Source organism: Capricornis sumatraensis, chromosome 17 (assembly GCF_032405125.1).
Source record: "Capricornis sumatraensis isolate serow.1 chromosome 17, serow.2, whole genome shotgun sequence".
NCBI lineage: Eukaryota > Metazoa > Chordata > Mammalia > Artiodactyla > Bovidae > Capricornis > Capricornis sumatraensis.
The window spans coordinates 42,164,914-42,183,316 of record NC_091085.1 but is presented as its reverse complement, the minus strand read 5'-3'; positions in this window follow the sequence as shown (position 1 = coordinate 42,183,316).

Below are 18,403 nucleotides of genomic sequence, written 5' to 3'. Positions count from 1 at the left end.
CTGAGAAAATGGGGAAACATGGTCCAGACGTGTCTGCCACAGTCATAATTTTCAGCAACAGAAATATAAGCATCACTTCAGTGCAGTTATACATTTTTCTTTACGTATTGTATAACACTGCTTACACTTTTCTCAGTTTTTTGTATGACACAGACCTGAAACTAAAAGGCAATGTGGTATGGTGAAATGAGCAGTCTTGGAGATGTGGCTTCAAATCCTGTGATCTTGGCCACATCACTTGGCCAATCTGAACTCTAGTCCTTATCTGAAGAAGGATGGGAGTAAAGCCAATAGATAACTGCATGGTCTGCCCTTAATTCCATCTCTGATTCTATAGGTTTACAGCTTTGTGCACAGAGGTAATGCTAAACAAAACAAAACATGCCATGGCCTTGAGTAGGCAAGTGATGCAACACAAGTTTTTGATGGGTTTAGATGGGAAGACTTCTAAAAAAGAAGTTACTTTAAACCCATTCTTGGAGGAGGTGATGGTTCTGAGTAGAGGGAATGAGATATGGGATGCTATGCAAAGAAGGCATGAAGAAGATAATAAAAAGAATCTGAAGGATTGGATATGATGAGGAGAAGCACCTGGCTAAAAGGGGGAATGTGTTGGAGTAGGGCTGGGGGTGTATTAAACATGTAGTTTGATAGGAGTTAATAATGGACTACCAGACTCAGGTGGTCATATTTAATCCAAAAAGATACCAGTAGGAAGCCAATTATGTTTTTTTTTTTAATGGGTAATGGTTTTTGTATACATAAGTGACATCATGAAAAACTGCTAGTCATTATGAAAAGCAGTCTGATTAGATCATAGCTTGACTATGACATAGTACTTGATATGACAGTACTTCTTATTAAATTCCTGAAATTCTAATGTCTAAATACTCCATAAGTAATCTTTCAAAATATCAGTTATCTGAATTATATACTCATTTCAAGGTTAAGAAAAAAAAATTTTATCCAGTAATGGAGAAAAGTTGAGGATGTGGGAAAAATCAAATGGTTTACATTGAAAGAGAGCCCTCATTTCTCTGCTTTATTTTATTTTTAATCCAGGTAAATACGTAAGTAAGGCATGAGTCAGAGTAAGCTCAGAAAGTACCTAGAAGCCTTCAGCATTTGAAACATGCTAGCTAGTTTCATGTGGGTGAAGTTTGGTTTTCAGGAAGACACATAGAAAACAGAACTTGTTTGTTTAGACTTTGCCATTGCCATTCTTAGGGAACAGACACACAAGGATGTTCGAAGAACCAAGATGGGGAAGAATTTCTTCTTGGGAACTGCTGCAGAGCTTTGACTGGAGAGAATATGGCCCCCCAGCGCACATCCTGTGAACACTGCAGCTTTTGTCTGGACCAAGTTTGGGGAGGTGCAGTCTTAGAGAATCTGAGCAGAAGTTCAGTCCAGTCTTTCAACCAGGTCTCCAATGAAGGCCTCTGTCGCACTCTCGAGAAACACTAGAGGACTGAACACTCCATGGGAAAGCTGTTGATGACCCCCTTGATGCTCCTTCAGCTCTAGTAAGCTCTTGGAAAGCACTATTTCTGGGTTTGTTTGTTTCTTTGTTTGCTGGTTTGTGTTTAAGAAAACAGTTACATTTTAGATAGGTAACTATTTGTTATGTACTACAAATGAATTTTTTTACACAAATGAAATATTCAACTGTTAAATAACCATGTGACCTTGGCAAGTCACAGGACTTTTTCTGGGCTTTGGTCTTTGGTTTTCTTCTCTGTAAAACACAGAGACTAGACTATATAATCTCCAAAGCCTCTTCCTGATCTGAAATGATAAATTCTAATTCAAACAACTTCCTCTTTCTGGTGAAGTAACATGAAGCCTGAGGTTGCTTTATCACCTTGTTCTAAATCTCTATCACTCTTAAAATTATAGGAGAAAGACCGGCAGCCCGTCAAGCGTGCCCTGTGGGAAGGAGCAGCGCACAATGTGTGAAGGAGCCGCACAATGGTGGGAGACTGAGCTCAGAGCTGTTTCCCTACCACCCCCACAATAGGGGGGTGTTCACACCTTTACGCTTCTTAGAAACACCAGTGGTTTTCATTGTGGCTCTGCAGTGCATTCTCTGGCTGAGCGCACTTTCCAGTTTGGCAGTAGTTTATTTGCTGTCTACTCTTATTCTTTATCCACTTCCATGTTTTTAAGTGGGTTCTACTACTTTCTCAGAAGTTAGTTTCTTCTACAGCAAGACCATATCCTAAATAGAGCAATTATACCTAAAGTGTTCAGGAGAGAGTATGTGATAATAATGTAATATTCAGTGAGGGGAGCTAGAAAAACAGCGTAGGATTTTAGAGCTAGGCTAATTTGGTAGCCATCAGCCACAGGTGACTTTTAAAATTGAAATTTACTAGATGTGAATTCAATTAAAAATTATTCCTCTCTGTCCTACTAACCGCATTTCCAGTGCTCAGGAGGCACATGTGACTGGTAATACCATTTTGAACAACTCAGATATAGCACATTCCATCACCACAGAAAGTTCAATTGGACAATGCTGCCTTAGGGATCAACTAGTCATAGAATCATATTCTTAAGAGATGTCAGGGAGCTTTAAATACACTAATCCACGCTTCTATCCAGGACGGTTCAGATCTTTCCAGCACCAAAGAATTTGTCAACCTTACAAAGCGGTCCATTCCATTTGGGGAAAACTTTATACTAGAAAGTTCTTCCTTAAACTGAGTCAAAATCCATATCTCTGTAACTTCTGCTCTCTCTCTTTACACATTCGATAAGTATAATAATTCTTCCACCTGGAACTTCATCAGAGGGACACCACCACTATTGGGTCAACTTCATCTCCTCTTTTCCAGTTAACCTGTCCTCCCAGGGAAGAGGCTGAGGCCTGGAGCAGTTCTGCCTTACACCTCACAACTCCATGATGGAGCTGGGACTGAATCCAGGTTTCCATTTGGTATGTTCCAGTCACACCTTCCCTGGAGAAGGAAATGGCAACCCACTCCAGTACTCTTGCCTGTAGAATCCCTTGGATAGAGGAGCCTGGTGGGCTACAGTCCATGGGGTCGCAGAGTTGGACATGACTGAGCGACTGACACACACAGTCACACCTTACTGCTTCCACAACTATACCATTAAGAATATGAGTATATGACTTTATAGGGCTTCCCAGGTGGTGCTAGTGGTAAAGAATCCGCCTGCCAGCACCAGACATGATGAGACATGGGTTCGATCCCTGGGTCGATAAGATTCCCTGGAGAAGGGCATGGCAGCCCATTCCAGTATTCTTGCCTGGAGATCCCAATGGACAGAGGAGCCTGGTGGGCTATTGTCCACATGGTCCCAAAGAGTCAGACACGACTGAAGCAACATAGCATAGCATAGCATATATGAGTTTATAGAGTTGAAGTTTATGGTCTTTTACTTTTCTTTCCACTTTGTTGTTGTTCTCCATTGTTTTATTCTCTTTTTTCACCGCATGCTGCCTAAAAGACACTAGACTATTTCTTCCCCAATAGAACAAAGATTACTGGAACTCTGCACAAGTATTTCAGAACATAATACAATTGCTTCCCTGCCCCTAAAAACCTCAGCTGCCAAGCACAGCAATCACATTGAAAGGCTTACTTCAGTTTGCTCGTTTGACAGCAGTATGAGGATAGAAGAGGAAGCCAGAGGCACAGAAGGCAAATGATCACTTCCAGATGGTATCTAAAGGATGCTCCTGATAACTATTCAGTAGAAAGGCCATGGGGCTGTTTGGTGACTCCACAAGTGAGATGTTGTATTAAATGCCTGTTACAGCTTCAGATCTGTTTGACAAACGCTCTTTAAGGTATGGGGTCTGTCCTGGGTCAACAAAGATGATTGACACATGGCCTTTACCCTCCAGGCACTGGCAGAGAAGCCAGGTGGAGTCAATGAACAGTCAAGAACCAGTCTAGATGACCCTACTGAACACCTGGATGTGTGTGTTTCAAAGCAACTGCAGGTCAGTCTCAGAGCTCAGCTGGTCACAAGCAGTTGCTGCCGCAGTGAAGCACTGAGAGTCACTCAGTAAGAGGATCCACAAACCAATCTTCCTAGGGAAGAGGACTCTGACCAGATGTGCCCAGGCCCAGCAGGATGTCAGGCACTGCACAGCTATCTTCTGTACCAACAAAAAAAAAGTGCTACCTGATTCACTTTAGTAAATTTGGCATGCCATCAGAAATAATAATAATGTCACCAAGTTCTACTACCAGCCATGCCCCTTTAATATCCAGTGCTAGGTCCATGGTTGACTCTATGTATGTATTCATATATTCTTATGTGTATTTGCATAGATTTTATAGAGAATTATTTTATATATGTGTGTACACATACATATGTAGGTATGATTTTATGTTACGTGTTTTACATTTTAATGGTCTTATAATTTGTGCATAAATATATATTTATATAATGCATATTTCTAGTTGTGATACTTATATAGTGTTTTTATATAATACATATTGTGTATATGTGTGCATGTATGCATACTAAGGACATTCCTGGAAGGATACACAAGAAATGTTTCCTGGTAGTTACCTTGGGAGAGTAGGAATGGGAATCTTGGGGCTAGAATAGGGAAGGATATATTTGTGCTTCATTTTATAGCCTTAAATTTTTTACTGTCCATTCATTACTGTTAGAGCAATGAAACATTTTTATTAAAACTGGGTTACACTACGGACTGTCATCTGTCTTCACCCCATCTTGCAATATGAGCTCCAATGTACAATCAGTTAGAAGACCTTGTTTCAGCCTGGGTTTATCCAGGCACCTTACCTTAGATTATTGAAGTTTCTATGTCTTTTCTGTGAACTCCTAAATGCAGGTGCATAACACTTGCCGGTCGAAGAGTACTCACAACTAGCCAGCCTGCCTGAAATCATCTAGACGCTGGTCCTCTGCATGAGCCTATTTGTGAAAAGGGATGTGAGTAGTGGGGTAGACTATGTCGTAATGACAGGGAAAGTGGTGGGAGCAGGAAGAAGAGGAATGAGAGTACAGGCTAAGGCATCAGAGGGGGGGAGAGGAGGCCCCCAGGAGCCCTGGTGTAACCCAGGCTTCCTTGTGGAAGGACGCTCCCTCTCTGACATGAAGCCTGAGCTGCCATAACTTGTCCCTATTCTCAACTGATCTGTGAAGATCTTTGCTGGGACAACAAGGTATCATTCTAGATAGTTTCATGAGAACATGGTAAAATCCGTCTCTTTGAGCTGCCTCCCATTGTCCTCTGTCAGGGTCCTTTATTAAGTCTCTTGAATCTTCTTATTTAATTATTAATTCAACCAGTGTTTATCGAGTCTCTTTTCTGTGCTCAGTCCTGTGGATATGGGATACATATGATACTATCCCAACCATCAAGCTAGTCTCTATTCATGGTGGGTAAGGACATGAAAGTAACCATTGCTATGTAGCGTGTTTACTGGTATAAGAGGGAGCTGGGCAGAATGCTAAGATGGTGACTGAGGGACAGAAAAGAGACTTTTCAGTATAGGTAAGAGTTTGCCACACAGGAGGCTTTGAACAGAGAGGCTTGGAAATGCATGATAGACACAGAGGAAAGTGAATAATTGGGTTTGGCTGAGATGCAGAGTAAGGGCAAATTGTGTTAGTTGGCTCAGTCATGTCTGACTCAGCGATCTCAAGGTCTGTCCATGGAATTTTCCAGGCAAGAATACTGGAGTGGGTTGCCATTCTCTTCTCCAGGGCATCTTCCCAACCCAGAGACTGAACCCAGGTCTCCTGCACTGCAAGCAGATTCTTTACCATCTGAGCTACCAGGGAAAGATTTGCAAAGGGACAGAGCAAATCTGAAAAGCCTGGGCAGAGTCAGATTGTAAATGACGTTTTGTGTCATGCTAAGGAATCTGCACTCTGTCCAGTAGACAAAAAAAGGGTTAGAGAAGGTGGGATTCCCTTCATTTGATTTTATATCTTTAAAAAAAGTTTTGTTTCTTTGGCTGTGCCATGTCTTAGTTGCTGCATGCGAGCTCTTAGTTGCAACATGTGGGATCTAGTTCTACCAGGGATCAAACTCAGGCCCCCTACACTGAGAGTGCAGAATCTCAGCCTCTGGACCAAAAGAAAGCCCCCAATCTTACATCTTTTGTGAAGGAGCACAGTTATTTACCTTTAACAAATTAATAATTTATTCATAATGAGAACTTTTCAACCTACTTATTTTATTGCAAAGTACAATTTGTCATTTATATTCAGTCTCTCTCAACTAATTGCTTTTGGCCACTCAATATTAGTAAGCATAAAGCGCAGAAGAAATTCTAAACCCATTGGGAATCAAAATCCCATTTGATGAGCTGATGAAAGTTATGATTTTTCCTCCCATTAGAATGTAGATTAAAATATTGCATGTAATTCTGGTGACTTTTTGGAACTCTTTTAAAAATTCCTGAGTCTAGGGTTGTATAGAAAATCAAATAAAAGTTTTGTTTCTAATAAAGAAATTATAGAGTCTTATATACTTACTTGGAGAAGGCAATGGCACCCCACTCCAGTACTCTTGCCTGGAAAATCCCGTGGATGGAGGAGCCTGGTAGGCTGCAGTCCATGGGGTCGCCAAGAGTCGGACACGACTGAGCAACTTCACTTTCACTTTTCACTTTCATGCATTGGAGAAGGAACTGGCAACCCACTCCAGTGTTCTTGCCTGGAGAATCCCAGGGATGGTGGAGCCTGGTGGGCTGCCGTCTGTGGGGTCGCACAGAGTCAGACACGACTGAAGTGACTTAGCAGAGCATGTACTTACTTAAAGCCTCATAGGGTTCAAAAGAATGAATTAAAAAATCTTATTTCAGTGATAAAGTCTGAGGTAATATCCCAAATACAGTATGGTGTATTGAAGTATTTTGAAGACTTTTTTTAAAAAGAACTCTAACTCATATTTTATTAATATGGATAGGGTCATTAAGCTATTTTAGGATGCCCAAACAAGAAATGAAAGAGGAAATAATCCTATAAAATAAGGTGAAAAACAGTTTTATCAGATGTCAAGTTTTCAAAAGTCTCTTAACTGCTCCTACATAAATGCTGAGATGAGTTTGTAACCATAAATAAAGATCTTTCCAATTTAAGACTCGCTAACTTTCAGAATAAAATGTGATTCTTTTATTGATTTATTGACCCAAGAGACCCTTGAAATTGCATTCTTTCACATGTGGAGTGAGGATAACAGATTTTGGAAATATTATTACTGAACTTTCCTGTTTAGGATCTGCAGAGAAGGGGAGGTGGGAGGTGGTGGGGGTGTACTGGAACATTTTGTGGCAGGAGTGCAAAGAAAAAGATTCACTGTTTCGCTTCTGAAAACCAAAATAGGATTTTCATGTTTTTGTTTTTGTTTGTTTGGTTTTTTTTGCTGGAGACAAGAAAACCTGATTTCATTGAAAACAAAGAACAATTTTTCTAAATTCCTATTTGTCCTATTAACATAGGAAGAACCTGATCTGATAACTTGGTCTTGAGGTTTGGTATAAGGAAGGAGGATTAGAAAGCTGGTGGAAGGGTGGAAAGATGGATTAGAAAGGTGGAAGAGTGTGGAAAGAACTGGTGAAGGGGTTAGTGGTGAAGGTGAAGGGGTTAGTGGTGAAGGAAGGGAGGGAAGAGAGGAGAGACTGAGCCCGGCCTCCTCCCCTTGGCTTGCAGGCTCCGGAGGGCAGACGGATCTGCTGGACAAGCTGAGCAGCCTTACTCTATTTGTGAATGTGGGAGAGACTGGCCTGCAGGGCATGTGGGGCCACCACACACTCAGGAAGAGTCTGAGCTCGCCCTCTGGAGCCGCCCTTGGCACTCAGATGATGCAGAGAGTTTATGGGTTCCTGCTGGCAGGATGAGGGCTGCAGCAGAAGCGATTGTATGTTGACCAACTTGGCAGAAATCCCCAGATAGGAGCAAGCGGCTCTGAAGCCAGGTTGCAGCCAACCTCCAGGGGCCAAGTCACCAGAGAGGAACCTTGGCCTCAGGCCAGACTGAGAGAACACAAGCCAGTCATACCAGCCCCAGACTTCAGGAGAGCCCAGCAGCAGCATGCCCAGACTTCAGGAGAGCCCAGCAGCAGCATGCCCGGGGCAGAGGCAGAATAGCCAGAGTGCAGAGAATACCAGCCAGCATGTGGCCAGGGATGCCACAGAGAGCATAGCAAAGCCCCTCATTCAGCAGACCTCTGCCCCACATGAATAGAAGGAGAATTCTCGGACAAGCATGAAATGAACGACTGAATCACCCAAAAGAAGCCATTTGAACCAGCTCTGACACATGGTATCATATCATACTTGAATAGATTGAAATTTAGACAGAAATAATCAGTTCTTTATTGATGCATTTAAATGCCACCTCCATCCAGCAGGATGGGAACTCAGAAGAAAGATGAAATTAACCATAGAGACACAAAGAAGCTGCATTTTCTTGGCCCATGAAGTCTACTGTGAGTGAATTTGGAATCCTGCTTCATATTTTTTTCTGCTACACAATCCTACCACAAATTTAGGATTGTATTGTAATTTATTCTTTTCTTTGAAAAATGAGGAAAAAGCCAAATGTAATTAACAGGGTTTATAATTTTAAGTGCACGTGTCATATATCATTGTTTATGTTTAATATATGTGTGACTTTTCTGTTATGTGGACCACATATTCTGTGTGTTTGTGTATGTGTGATACATATTAATATATGTATATATCTTAATAGTCTCTATTTCCTTTTTTTCGCTACATTTCCTGTGTGCTGAGCTGGGGTATTTATTCTTCTGAATGATGCAATGGGTTAACAAGATAGTATATCAGGAAGGAAATCTTCTAAGGTACAAGGACCTTGACACTACAGTTTGTTTCGGTTTGATTAAACAAATGGAATTCCACGCAAGTGGAAAGTTGTGAAGGCGGACACCTATAGCACATACAACATCAGTGAACAAAAGTGGTAGGCAGTCACTGAGATGAAAGATGACGGGGTGGTGTCTGCATCTCACCTTTTACCAGCAGTACTCTGCTGCTTTGAGGCTTCATGTTAAAAATCCAGGTTTTATAACAATAAGAAAAAGTGATGTTTTTGTTTGTAAAATGTTCAAACTCCTAACCATCAGAGAAGAGAGTGGGTGATTACCTGGAACGTTTCTCTCAAAAAGTAATTCTTTTATGAACATGTAGAGGAAGCACCAGGAACTATAGTTAATGTGGGAGGTTTTTTTAAAAAAATATTGAAATTTATAAAAAGGATTATTCTTCATTTTGTAAATAGATGTTAGGGAGACATCAAAAGTCAACCAAATTTTTAAATGCAGTATTTTGGAAAGTTTGGTGTGACCTAATTTTGGTTAACTGGAAAAAACTCTAATTAAAGATGAACAGGTTTGAAGTAACAAAATGCTTAAAGGACACATTATTTCCAACTAATTCTGTAATGTTGAAACAAGAATTAATGGAAAACAATAATGTGAAAATCCAAATTTAACTTTTTTCTTCATTTTTGAGAGGGACATAAATCTTGGCAATATAACTAGAATCTGTTTTCTTTCTGCTTACATTTTTACAGCACACAGGGTTGGAGAAATCTAGAGTAAATATCTTAACATCATGTTAAGTTTAGATGCATTATTTCAAATGAAGAAAAAAATGTCCAATTTAAAATAGAGGAAATATCTTTAATGTTAGTGGGTGTTCAAAAGTATGATATCTATAAAGAGAACAGCAAACGGAGAGCGCATGTTTTAGAAGAGGATCCATCAGAGAGATAAACCAAGAAATTCTGATTTGGGCATTCAACACTTGTATCGTTTTTGTATACTTGATTTCCTTTGTTTGTTCTTTTCTGTTTAGTGGTACAAGTGGTTTGTGGCCAAAGAAAGTGGAGACGGCTTGATTATGTGCCATCACCCAAATTCACCAGCACTCTGAGAAGCAACAAGCTATTCAGTGATGATGGTAAACAGCACTGATGAGGAAACCACTTCAAAAAACTAAGGTCAGTGTTCACAGGACAGTGTTACTGCAAAGCTCCATACAGAATAAAGATTTCTTCTAAACAGAGGAGTGCTTGTCAGGGAAGGGAGGGGGCAATTCCAGTGAGGAGTGTGGAGCAAAGGGCAGGGATTTTGAGGACTGACTGCCCTGAATTTCAACCTTACTTTCAGTATCAGTTGGGAAAAGTCACTTCAGCTCTCTGCTCTCTTGCCTTCTCACATATCAAATAGGAGTAAGGATACAGACCTTTAAGATTATTGTGAGTATTAAAGTAAGTAAAAATATTAGCTAAAGTGCAAAGTTCAGATCAGATTTGAGGGGACTTTATTCATTGGTGGTTGTTCAGCTGCTAAATCATGTCCAACTCTTTGTGACCCCATGAACTGCAGCATACCAGGCTTCCCTGTCCTTCACTGTCTCCTGGAATTTGCTCAAATTCATGTCCATTGAGTTGGTGATGCCATCCGACCATCACATCCTCTGTTACCCACTTCTCCTCCTGGCATCTGTCTCTCCCAGCATCAGGGTCTTTTTCAGTGAGTCAGCTCTTCATATCAGCTGGCCAATGTATTGCAGGTTCGGCTTCAGCATCAGTCCTTCCAATGAGTATTCAGGGTTGATTTTCTTTAGGACTGACTGGTTTGATCTCCTTGTAGTCCAAGAGACTCTCAAGAGTCTTCTCCAGTTCCTGGTATTTCTACTTAAGACAAATTAGAGAATAAGTATATGCAGATTAAATGCTTTAACATCATGATCTACTCATTTTTATGAGCACACATGCCCTCCCTGGGGTCTCCCTCTAGGGGAACATGAGCTGATGTGGGGAGTCATTAGTTCCTACCCCTTGGCAGCTCTGAAAGCCTTCCCCACTCTACCCCCAGTTATTATTCAGATGATTCAGGTGAATCCTCTGTGCTTTATCAGGTTTATGGTTAATTCTGCTCATTCAGAGAAAACTAAGTGTTTTTTAATCCTTTCTAGAATAATTCAGAAATAATCTACAGAGGGCCTTCCCTTGCCAAGGGCTTTAATTTCCTTTACCTTCTTTCCCCATTTGGTGATGATAATAATGGGGGCAGCTGTCATTTAGTGAAGACCTGTTACATACTAAACACAGTGCTAAGTCCTTTAAGTACATTATCCTTCCAACAATTCAGAAAAGTGTGTATTTTTGTCTACACATGAGTTTCTTGATATCACGGATGACCCCTTACTAGGCAACATTTCTGAAATATCTGGAAGTGAGCTTTCTGAACGTTTTGGTTCTACAGGTCAGAAGCCCCCTCACCTGACACAATGACTTTGCCACCTGCCATCCTAGAGAATATGGACCCCTTCAGGCCACTTGGCCTTGTCCAGTGGTGACTTCTCATTCTGGTCAGCCACGTTGTAAGGCCATACTTCCCACATCTCTCCCTGAGCCTAGGGTTCAGGGAAGCCAGGATGGTCCAATTGGAGCCCTTCTTGTTAGCCAAGAGGGCTCACTGAGTTCTTCAACTTAGTCACTTGTTCTTAATCCAGAGTTCCTGGGAAAGACCCTTAAATGTCCTCTTGAGTCTCTCACTCCTTTCGTCATGCATTTTCACTGTGTAAAACATTATCACTTCCACACATCCCTAAATTGCACTGTATGAATGAATCCCTCCCTGGACTAAGCACTCTCACGTGAAATAATCTCTCTTATAATGTTCATAGTAGAATTCGAGGCCGTGACTGTGATTCAGAAATATCAAATAGCTTTGCTAAGATGACCCTGGCACTAGGCTCTAGGTCTTTTGACTTCAAGTTTAGGCCTTTTTCTGCAATACTAGTCTGTTTCCTGGTCTTGTCAACAATAAATTTTCAGGAATGTCAGAAATAAGACAATATCCATTCATACCTCATTTAAATGCTTATTCAATTCTATGGAAAATGATGATCTTATGATGATAGTGTCATAGTAGCATATAACAAATTTAAGTGTTGAATCCTAAGGAACATTAAGTACTTAAAACATTTTAAAAGAGTGATTCACTACCATTACTAAGAAAGTATGTGATGGGAATGATTCACCATAGAAAGTTTAAATGAGACTTTGAAATAGACAATGTACGAATCACAAATAAATGTAATAAAGAGAGAGAAGGAAAAAAAAATTGTGGTTGCTTTTCTTACAACTAAATATCATTTTACTAGAAAAGGGTTTGGCCAGTCTATTGATTCATCCTGAACGGATGCTGTTTTTTGTTTTAGATTTTTTTTTTTAAACCCACTGCTCATTTTAATAATTTCATTACTATTTCTTCTTCTCCTTCTCAGTATCCTTCTACTCCTCCTTCTCTTCCCCTTTTTCCTCTTCCACCTACTCCTTCTTTTTCTTTTTTTTATTTCTTTGAGTATTAAAGTTATCTTATGCAAAGAAATCACATATTTAATATCTATCACAAAACTTAATATCCAATCAAAAATTAGTACCTATCAAAATGAATTTTATGTTTGGCTATATTTATTCTTTTTTCCTCTTTGCCTACAGATAATGCCTATACTTTTACTCTGAGGGAGATAAAGATATTAGAATGATTTGCCTGTAAAGGTAGAATAAGAGAAGAGTCAAGTGTTGAGATGTTATGAACTCACTCTTCAGGGAAGTTTCTAAGCTTATATAAGAGAGTATATTGTTAGAATTCTCCAGAGAAACTGAGCCCATAGGAGACTGAGTGATCCATCTATCTATCTATGAGAGATTTATTTTAAGGAATTGGTTCACACACACGTGATTGTGGAGGCTAGCAAGTTCAAAAGCTGCAGGGTGGACTGGCAGGCTAGAGACATGGGGAAAAGGAAGCATTGCAGTCAATATGCCTCACAGAACCCTTTTCTTCACGGGAAGTCAATTTTCTTCTATTTATGTCTTCACCTGCTTGCCTGAGACCCACCTACATTATGGATAACCTGCTTTTACTCAGAGTCTGCTGATTTAAAGGTTAATGTCATTTAAAATAATACTTTCACAGAAATATCTAGAATAACGTTTGACCAAATCTCTAGGTACTATGGCCTAGCAAAGTGGACACCCAAAATTAACTACCACATCTGATTAGAGAGATCAGCATGCCTGCAGAGAGATCATTAGCCTTGTCCTGTTTTCAACTCTATCAGAATAAGTAGACTGGTGATCAGTCTGCTCATTCTGATGAAGTTGAAAACTGGTCCCTTAATAAGCTGTGCCAAATACAACTCTTCTCTCTCTGGCTTAGCCAGAAATTTCCGTTCTTTACAAACTAAAACCTGGTTCCCTACATTTATGGAAATTTGGAAGGGAAATTATTGCTTCAACCCCAACTAAAGTGTCACAAATAGCAATACTAACAAAACTGGTAAAAGTCTTTGCTCAAAAATCTAAAGATCTGACAGCTCCTTCCCCACTAGTCACTTAATGGTACTAACCTATGGGGGTTACTAGAGTCACTCTTCCATAGTTCCTAAGAATTCCAGTTCTCCAATTTCTTTCTTCTAATTTCTAATGACTCTGTTCCCCATTCTGTCTTATAAATGTAAGAATAGCCCAACAGCAGTTGAGTCAGAGCTGGGGAAAGCAGAAGTTGTGGGTCTTGATTCTCACAACAATTCTGAGTAATCCCACCCTCCCTGGGGGCTTCTACCTGTGTGTGTGTGTGTGTGTGTGTGTGTGTGTGTGTGTGTGTTTGCGCGCGCGTGTGCACGCGTGCATGCGTGCGCACGTGCACATACACATGTCCATTTATCTTTGATGGGTAAAGAAGAGTTGAGAGAAGGATTTGAAAGACATAAAATAAAGAGGGTATTGGAATTTTCTTGATCGTTTTTTTGGTTCACTCTCCTTAATGCTTAAAAAATTAGGACTGAGAGAGTGTAGTGATTTTTTTAAAAAAAATTCTGGCTGTAATGTAAAAAGTTCATCTAAATCCTCCTCCATCAGGATTTGCATTGTGCTGGTGCTGTCAAGAATAGAGTGTAAAAACTGAAACTGGAAAAGGAAAAAGGAATCCCAAGCTGCAGGTGTATGGGTCTATTGCGAGTTTGTGGGGAAATGACCTGACCAGACTGGGCAGCAGCAAGAAATGAGATTGGATAAGGAGAGCATAAAGTCACATTTTGGAGGGTCTTAGAAACCCCACTGAGATGAGGCTTGTTACAATTGTATTGTGATAAGTAGGCAAAGAGACTGGATGGAAGGGGGCTGGTGAGAAGTGAACAGAGGGCCAAGGAGCTTTGGGAAAACCACACTCCTAGAGGGTGAGAGGAGGTGATTGGAGGTGTATATATCTTCTCCCATTGTTACCTAACTGAACTCGGGTCCAGTGGTTCAATACACAGCAAAGCTAATCTACTGACACTGGGTTGTAGTGAAGGAAATACAGTGTTTACTGCAGGCACCAAACAAAGAAAACAGGCAGCTAGTGCTCAAAAAATCAGAGCTCCCCTGTGGCCTTCAAGGAAGGGTTTTTAAAGGCAACAATAGGGGTGTGGGTTGCAGGATGCCTGATGAGCTCATGAACATTCTTCTGCTTGTTTGGTGGTGAGGTAACAGGATGATGTTTCAGGAGTCACCATCACCAGTCTTCTAATCCCAGTCGGTCTGGGGTCTTTGTGGTTGTGGTCAGCAGTTTCCATCTGGTGGGAGTCTGGTTTCTGTAAAAACAACTTAGGAATATGTGTCAAGCATTGTTATCTATGTCCTTCAGGGAGGAACGAAAGGTCTTGTGGCTCTGCTATGTGGCTCGTCTATTGTCTGAACCGTTGCTAGTTTCCCGACTCAACAACTATATTTTGTTTCTATGTATTCACATTTTCCTGACCATTAACTCCTGATCATTTGAGACTCAGGGGAGGTGTAAAGCAAAGCCTTTTGCTTCAAGAGACAAGGAACACTGTGGTGGTGGAGGTCATATAGCCAAGGGGTCCCAAAGGATCTTGCTCGGTGTCACCATCATTGATTTCCTCGCTGAAGTTAGAAGGGAGGGCATCTGATGATGGAAAAGACAATAGACTATGATTAAGAGCTTGAGAGAAAGTTGTTCAGTTTGATTCTGCAAGCCATTTCTGAGCCTCTGCTCTGGACTAGCCTCAGTACTAGATGTTAGGAATACAAAGATGGATAAAACGTAGCTTCTCACCTCAAGAAGCCCCTGGTCTTCCTGCAATCAAGAAGAAAAAAAATATTTTTAATGAGTCAGCAGCACAAGTCAGTCTTGGTTTCCTACTTGACTGTGAGTATTGAGACCTAGCAGCCCCATGTTGGGCGAGGTCAGCTTACCATGGAAGCTAGGCTGGTATTGACATGTTATGTCAGAGAGAGCTAGTGCCTAAAGCTGGATGACTAGAAGTCCCAGGTGAAGAGCAGTTCCGCACCTGCAGGGGATTGGGAGATGCACCTGTGTGAGAACAATCCCTTTAGGTGAGGACTCCATTTCTGTGAGTGCTCAGGGTCTGCATTTCCTTTCCCTCTGGCTGCTCCTCTGCAGGAAGAGACAAGGTGTGGCTTACATATCCTCTCACAGGATAGACTAGGGGGATTAGGACACATAGTTCCCAGCTGCTGCTGCTGCTGCTAAGTCGCTTCAGTTGTGTCCAACTCTGTGCGACCCCATAGACGGCAGCCCACCAGGCTCCCCCGTCCTTGGGGTTCTCCAGGCAAGAACGCTGGAGTGGGTTGCCATTTCCTTCTCTAATGCATGAAAGTGAAAAGTGAAAGTGAAGTCACTCAGTCGTGTCCGACTCTTCGCTACCCCATGGACTGCAACCTACCAGGCTCCTCCGTCCATGGGATTTTCCAGGCAAGAGTACTGGAGTGGGTTGCCATTGCCTTCTCCGATAGTTCCCAGCACTGCCCCCTATATCCTCACTGGTCTCTAGAAATAAACAGTTGGGCTTCTGCTTCCTACGCTGGTGGCCACAGAGGTGCAAATAGCCCATCTGGTTTTGAGAGGTGAAGTGCTGGGCTGCCTGCTGAAGTGCTTGAGTCCAGCCCCTGTCCTTTTGAGTGGAAATCTTGGCTCAGGACAGCCTCCTCACCCTGGCCCTGGGCTTAGCCAGTCTATCAGCATTTTTCAGCCTCCGCGGTTTGTCCTCAGGGTACTTAGGAAATATCCAGGCCTCTGAATTCTGATCTCCTGTGGGCACGGTGAGCCTTGCCGAGGCCCGCCTATCTCCAGTCTTCCCACACTCTTCCTGAGCCACTGGTTCCCAGTGGTGAGGGGTGCTTGCTCCCGTTCATCTGAGAAGGTGAATCAAGTGCCCTGATGTTCGTGAGCTATCTCACATCTGCTCGAATGTTTCTAGAAAACCCACCAGGGCAGGCTTTTAAAGGTGGGGCAAAGACCTGCCTATTTGCCCCAAGTCCATCTCTGCCCACAGCTTCTGGGTCTTCTCTTTCCCCCCATTTCTCCAGCTGAAAAGAGATGTTTTGATCTTTTTGAGATTTTCTCTGTGTCACATCTTACTTTTGTTTTATGGTCCTTGGGTGCATAGACTTGAATTAATCAGAAATTTAGGTTCATAATGCATTATCATCATTGGCTTCTTGCATGTTCCTCTTTTGTTTTTAGCTCATTGTTTATTAAAATATCCTGATTATGGTAAAAAGCATCACCCAAGACAGGAACTAAAACATTATCAATAACTCCCATCCTCCTCACCTTGCCCTCTACACTTTATCCTCTCACTCTCTCTTACACACACAGAGTCTTATTTCACATGTAGCCAGTTTGTACCAGTTCAGGAGAGTTAACAGCTATGTAATACATCCCTTCTCAACTCTGCATTTGGTGATTTCATGTGAGTAACTTGAAATCAGCCAAGGTGAGAGCATTTGCAACATGAATTAGCAAATACCCCAAAACAGAGCCCTTTCTCCAGAGAGCTCACTATTAAACACTTACCAGCACAGCACCGTATGGACATTTCTGAATAAAGACTGCCTCTTTTGTGTATTTGCTGAATTCTTAACCCTTTGAATGATGCCCAGGACACAGAAGACACTTTGTTGTTTAGCATATAAATAAATATCCTCCTCTATGTCTCATGACCTAGATAGCACTGGGCCTACAGGAGAAACTCTTTTATCTGAGCGCTAAATGAACTTAGAAAATCCTGTCTCTTAATAAAGCCTAACTTCACTAACTGTTGTCTTCGACCTAAATCCCATACTAGATATTATAAAATTTTCTCTTTACATTCTCTTTGGACCATTCTAAATCTCTGTTAGGCAAATAGATGCCTCTGAAAAAAAGACTGGGGTATCAGTCTGTACAAAGGAATGCAAGAGGGAAATTAAAGATATATATATATATATATATATATATATATTATCCCAGGTGCACATTACTTTTCCCAGGAGCCTAAACCAAAGAAAATGACCCCCTGGCAGGAAATTGTGAACATGGAGACCAGGATGCCATGAAAGCAGCCAGGGAGGGAGATTGTGTTTCTATCAAGGATGTGTCTAGGAGGCATTCGAATCATTTCACGCAGGTAGGGGTCTATCAGCACCATGTAAAGGGGAAAAACACTCTTCCTGTGTGTCTCTCCTTTACTACCCACACAGAACACTTCACTTCTGACACTTCTGGTCACCAAATGTGTGGGGATTTTTCTACCACTGAGCTGTTCTCTGAGATACCTGCTGGATGTCCTATAATTCAGTTCAACTCTAACACCAACCCAAGTTCCAGGCCCCAAAGGTGAAGGACTCAGTCCCACAAGGCTGTCCCTCATCCCCACTTCAGATGCAAATCACAAGTTATAGGTCCCCAGGTGACCCACAACTTCTGTCTGACTTGGCTACCTATCACAGGTTCCTGGGACCTTCTTTGGATATGATCATTCTGGAACAGCTTACATTACTGTTTCCCAGTAATTAAAGAGTATCATAAAGGATACAGGGAATAAGGTACATGGGGTGAGCTCTGGACATGTCCTGAATGCAGGAGCTTCTGTGCCTCTGGAGAAGTTGGGATGTACCACTCACCCTATATGTGGAAGCTCCCCAAACCCTGTACTTTCCTCATGCAGGCATGATATATCATTAATTCCATTTCCAGCCCCTCTCTCTTCTCAGCAGAATGAGGCAGGGCTGAAAATTCCAAGCTTCTAATCATGGACTGGTCTTTCTGGTCACCAGCTCCCACCCAGGGGCATATCAGGAGTCACCCCATTAGAACAAAAAATATTCCCATCACCCAGAAAATTCCAAGGGATTTAGGAGCCCTGTCAGGACCAGGGATCAAAGACCAAATATTAGAAGAGATGTTCCTAGTACTGTTATCATCTAGGAAATAGTTTTAGGAGATTTGTGCCAGGAACTGGGGGCAAAGACCAATATCTATATTTTCTACTGTTTCATATATATGCAGGACCAGCCACACTTCCCCACATGTGTAAAGCCTAGTCTGTTTTTG